The sequence below is a fragment of the Ictidomys tridecemlineatus genome, unplaced genomic scaffold (genome assembly GCF_052094955.1).
Source record: "Ictidomys tridecemlineatus isolate mIctTri1 unplaced genomic scaffold, mIctTri1.hap1 Scaffold_75, whole genome shotgun sequence".
Classification (NCBI taxonomy): domain Eukaryota; kingdom Metazoa; phylum Chordata; class Mammalia; order Rodentia; family Sciuridae; genus Ictidomys; species Ictidomys tridecemlineatus.
In genome coordinates, this window is record NW_027525461.1 from 344,508 (window position 1) to 350,776 (window position 6,269).

Genomic DNA, 6,269 nt, shown 5'->3' on the forward strand with positions numbered 1-6,269 from the left:
TACACACACATGATTTCACTAAATCTGTACAACATGGGGAAACAATCAGGTGTCACTGTCCTTGTGTGACAAAGAGGAAACTGATGTAGGTTACACAAGCCATGGCATTAGGCTCGGATTTTTTAACCCTGGCCTGCTGGACTCTAGATTTCTACCAGGCCAAGCTGATTCACTGGGATGATGGAGAGGGCAATACAGAAGGACAAGACTCACCTCAAGGGAGCAAGTGGTACAGTCCCTAAGATGGATGGTCATAGGAAATGAAGATATGACAAGAAAGGTGGCTTCTAGTTAACTGGGCCACTTACCCACAGCCTGATGTCCTAGCTTCCTGGCCAGAACCAGAGCTGGATTGACAGGAGGGCCACTTGGGCAGCTGGCTGCCTGGATGTGAACCTCTGAGGCCTTGCCTTGTTCTGACATCACTTTTGCAACATTTTTGCTCAAGCCTCTCATGTGGTTCCACACATAATGGGTGATTGGAGCCCACTCTTGACAGCAGAGAGATGGCTCAGATGCAAACTTGGAAGCCCGCAGGCACTGACCTATCCTGTTGGATGGCTTGGCAGTGTGAGAGATGGATCCATGCCCAGGCAGTTGCTGTTCTGACCAGGAAGAGCAGAGGCATTTTATTATTTAGATTTCATGATTTTTTGTTATTTTTTACCATGCCTCCCAAGAAGTTCTCTAATTTAGTAAATGAAATGCAGCTAATCTCTTAATTGGAACAAAAAGAAGGAGATATGACATCTTTTTTCTCAGAAGAAAATCTGTTTCTTTCTATCTCCACTAGGAGAATGTTAAACTAATATTAAAATAATATGACTATGAAGGAATGCCCAGTTGTTCATTTGCCCGAGCACACACGTGTCTGGATCCAGCTACCTCCTACCAGGATGCTAGAAGACCCTCAGCCTAAAACCTCCCTTTCCCCTCAGAGAAAGTTGACTACTGCAGAGAAGTTGACTACTGCTCTGTGAGAGAGCTGGGGAAACTGAGGCACAGCATGCACATGTCATCAGTTGTAACAAATCAGTATGGGAATCAATTGAGGCTCAATGTGGAAGAGGGCTCTGCGAGAGGGATGTGGGTAAGAGGATGTGAAGTAGACAGTTTCGTCACTCTCCACCAACTTATACCACTCATCTGTACCACTCTGTCCACAAGGTCCTCATGATATGATACCCAACCCCTTTTCCCTCCTGAGCCCCACCCGGAGTTCCCACTTCAGGTATTTAAAGTGAAAGCATTTCCTCTCCCCAGTTAAAACCTATTAGGGTAATGTCTAATTTCATTAGGGCTGGGCCCCCTGTGCTGTTTATTATTGAAAATCTTTAACATATGTAAGGTAAACAGAAGAGCATAATAGCTTCCCTTGTACACACAACCCAGCCTCAGCAATGACCAACATTCTGCCCCTCCTGCTTCATCTGTGCCACCCCATACTCTCCAACTGTGACTCAACTATTAATTTATTTTGTGGTTCTTCTTTTAAGGTAAAACTTATATAAATTAAAATGCACAAATTTTAACGGTATGATTTTGACACATGAATGCACCTGTGAAACCCACACACCAATTAAGAAAGGCAGTTGTCCAGATCCCTGGAAAGTTCTCTCTTCTCCCTCCTCAGTCATTCCTCGTGGCTCACTCCCACCTCTCCCTCCCAGGAACCACCCCCTCCAGAACTTCACATAAGCAGGATCATTTCATAGGTGCCATTCTTTTGTGTCTGGCCCCGTTTTTTTCACCGAGGACAATATCTGAAATTCCCCCACATTGTTGTATATATCATTAATGTGTTTCTTTTTATTAATGGGTGATGTTCTACCTTATAAAGAAAACACAATGTGTTTATTTAGCCCCCTAGTCTTGGAAATAGGGGCTATTTCTAATTTTGACCATTATGAATTAAGCTACTGTGAAAACTAATTTACAAGTATTTTTGTGTGTAGATGTTGTGATGGCCTTTGAATAGACACGAAGGAGAAGAATTATTAGGTCAGTGTATGTGTGGCCTTATGAGAAACTGCCATGCTTGTTCCAATTTTGTATTTCCATCATGACATGAGGCTTCTGTTACCCTGCACCTTCTCCAACATTGGGTGCTGTCAATCTTTCTAATATGTGTCATCTCAGTAGGGAAACTGAGGCACAGCATGCATGTATTAGCAGATCAGTGTGGGAACCACTTGAGGGGCAGGACTAGTAGTATATTATTGTGCCTTTATCTGCATCTTCCGATGACTAACGACATTGATCACATTTTTATGTGTGTATTGGCCATTCACACTCCTTCTTTGTGAAGTGTCTGTTCAAGTCTTCTGCTCTTTTTTCTATGTTGTGTTTTTGTGATTGAGTTTTAGGAGATCTTTATACATTTTAGCTAAAAGTACTTTGTATGGTCTGTTTTACTAATATCTTCTCCAGATCTGTAATCATTTCCATATTAGTTTCTCGGTATCTATACTTTATCAAAAATTCCTTTTATGGTTAATGCTTTCTGCATCCTAAGAAATCTTCACCTGCCTCCAGGTCATGAAGATATACTGTGTCTTCTTTTATAAGAGTCATAGTTTTGGAGCAGTGTAGAGCGCTCACCTAGCATAGGTGAGGCACTGGGTTTGATCCTCAGCACCACATAAAAATAAATAAATAAGAATAAAGGCATTGTGTCCACCTACAACTAAAAAATATTTTAAAAAAAGATTCATAGATTTAATATTTACTTTTAGGTCTTTGATGCATTTTAAATGAATGTTTCGGTGTGGTGTGAGGCAGGGATAAAACACTTGTTCATATAGTTCTACAGTCATTTGCATTGGTTGTTAACTTTCCTTTCCAAATGTGTGGTTTTCCTGTCTTTGTAAAAGATCAGTTGGCTATCTAAGTTTTGGTCTATTTCTGAATTCTGACTCCTTTCTATTGATCTTTCTTCACACCTCGCTGATACCATAAATGTACACATCACTGTAGTTTTAGGGATCTTAAAGTCAAATGGGATAAATCTTCTGTTTTTTCCCAAGATTATTGGTTTTTTAGATCTTCACATGTTCATATTGATTTTAAAAACCGCTTTCCCTGTTCTTTTCCAGAACTTTGTAGCATTATTATGATTGGGACTTTGTTAAATCTCTAGTTTAATGGGGTGGGGACACAGGGATGAATCTCTTAACAGTACTGAGTCTTCCAATTCTGAACATGGTATCTCTCTGTTTCTTTAGATTTTCTTTAGTTTCTTTAAGTCATGCTTTATAGTTTCCAGTTATAGGCTTTAGTCCTAAGTGGCTGGTGTATTTTGATGCTTTTTAAATTGGGATTTTTAAAAGTCGATTATTCATTTTGCTCACCCTTTCTGTGACTCCCTTCTTGCTGCTCTGCCGGGCCCCAGGTTCTAACCTCTTACACCTCGTGTTAGCAAGGCTGCTGCTTTCTGCCTGTGCCCCTCCCAGACTGGACAGTGTCCTCCAAAAAAAAAGCCAGGCACTCCCACTTATTCATCACAGTCCATGTCACAAGAGCAGATGTCCTTCTTAGTCACTGCTTGCTGTAGGCACTCTTCAGTCCTTAGAGATGGCTTTAAAATTTTGTCCTGGTTTTATCATTGTTACCTGCAGGAAGATGAGTCCAACCAAGCTATTTCACTGTTTTTGAAATCTCTGTGCTATTTTATGAACAAATATGTGTCCTCTGCAAATTGAAGAGGCCTGGGAAGCTGAGAGCTCCTTTTAAATCACTAACAGCCAGACAGCAACATAGCAACTGTCAGGAATACATTCCCTGGTGCCAGTCTAGCAGTGCCCAACCACTCACCAGTACCCAGCTAGATGTCCTTGGATAACACTGATGCTCTCTGGAGTCCGTTTTTGTTTATTTATTTATTTTTATTTTTTTTGTTTTTAAATCTAGAATATGGGGAAAATGACAGTATTTGGTATGGTTTTGTGAGAATTAAATTAGTTAGAACTCTTTAGACTATCACTTGACTCAAGGTAAATACTAAAAACACAAACAAATGAAACATTGTTTAACAACAACCTCATGCAAAGTCTGGTGCTTCATAAACTAGATTGGGAAAAAAATTAGGAGCCTCCGGTTCTACTCCTCTTTTTCTTTTCTTTTTCCTTCCCTAGGAGGTGGTGGCATGGCCAAAGGTAAAAGTGGTGAGGCTGAGGGCCCAGTGCAGAGTCAGCTCATGATTAGGAGATTGGCTCCACACAGAGGGCTGAACAAAGAATAAATCTATGAGGATGCTGGGAAACTTTTACTGCTGGAAGGAGTACCCAGACTATGGAGAGGGGAAGGCTAGAGAGGACCCTGTATAAGGAACTGGAATTAGAAATAGTGTTTGACTCATAGTTTAAGACAAAGAGAGAGAAAGAGACTAAGCTTTGTTTAGCGAAAGGGCTTAGTGGCAAGGACATTCCATAGTGATTTGCAAACCAACCACCCAAGTTTTAGTTTACAGATAAATATCCTTCTTCACTGAAAGTTATCTAAGGTTCCTTGGAGAAATGAGTGATTCCAGAGCTGGGGCAGAAGAAAAGAGAAAACTACAAGATGAGCCTGAAACATCATTTTTGTGCCAGGAAAAGAGAAAATGTTTAGAGGATGTTGGGAATATATGACAATGAGACAGAATGAGCTTGAAGGGACCCACAATGGCCAAATCTGTGACAACCTAAGTATTAACATATAATGATAGAAATTACATCCCATGGAAAAAATAGACTCTGAATAGATAAATAAATGGGGGAGAAGAGAATGCTTTTCTTCTTAGTAGAAGGCCAATTAGTAAATGTAAAGAAAAGGATGAACATAGAAATCACCATTTGGCAACAAGCTCAGTGTTGGTTAATCAGTGCAGGGTTCATCAAAGGATGAGGAAGTTGGAGAGTGGAGATCTGATGGTGGGCAGAGGATTGACAGTCTCAGGGCATTGCCTCTCAGACACCAACCAAACACAAAAGAAAACCTGGCAGACATGAATGGTCCAGTTGTCCAGGTTAACAGCTCCCAGTTTAGGACAGGCAGCTCTAGCACGCATCCTGCCTCCATGCGCCAAGAAAAGCACAGCTTCACTTCTGAGATGTTCCTGCCAAGAGTTTGAGGCACAAGTCTGGCGATGAGACCCAGGGTGAGGGGTCTCCCCAGAGTCCCTGTGGAACAAAGGATTGAGGAACTCTTCCACATTGGAGAAAACAGAAGAAATATGACAGCAATGTATGCTCCTGGACTGGGGGACATGGACATGGCTCGGTCAGTCAGATGGAGTTTGTGGGTTGCACAGTGACATCTGGGATATGAGCTGAATGATGGTGTCAGGAGTGTGGGTTGTGTGGTGGTATCAGAATAACACTGACTTCCCAATTTACATGGCTGTAGTGGAACTTAGCAGGAGAGTGCCCTTGTTTGGGGAAAATAAACATTGGAGCATTTTAATAATGGGCAACATTGCTACAACTTGCCCTCAAATAGTTTTTTAAAAAAGTTGAAGGGCATGCTTGAATGAATGTGCTTAAGAAGAAAAAGAGCGAGTAAATAAAGCAGAAGACATTGAAAAACTGTGGAACCAGAGTGAAGGTGACTTTAATTCTTAGCACTGCTTTTTCCAATTTTTTGTTAAATTTGAAATAATTACAAAATAAAAAGAGAGGAGAGACTCCAATAGGACCTAGTACATGTGAAAGAAATATACTATATCAAGGGGATAAATAAAACTTCTATCAGGCCAGAAAGAGCCTTGCTGCTTTCCGAGGTATCTGAGAGGGGCTGGACAGAGTCCAGCTCTGTTTCATGGTTGGTGAAACTTTACAGGACCTACTCTGGGCAAGGAATTTCCAGGTTTCTTTCTTGGAAGTGAAAGATTCTGTAGAGAAGATAGTGGGGTAACTCTAGCTCCTTGGAGTGGAAATTCATAACTCCCTGCTTAACAGATGCTTGTAGAAAGATAGATTTCAGCCCGAGGAAAGGAAGAACTTGGGAGTTCTCTAAGCCCAAACATGCTCTTTGAGAGGCTGTCAAGTGCTGGGAAGATTCTTATCAGGGACAAACCTGATGCTCCAGGGAAACTACCAACATGACTACCACTGGTCACTAAGGTTGTATGGTAAAGAATCTGGCTATTCTCTGACCTTGGTTCTGGGGAAGGAGCCTCTAGACCTTTGGAATTCCCAAGTGATAGGATTGCCTTTGAAATTCATGGTGGGTACCTGGACCACACTTGAATCTATGCTAATGAGCAGAGAGGGACCCTAGATGATTTCAGG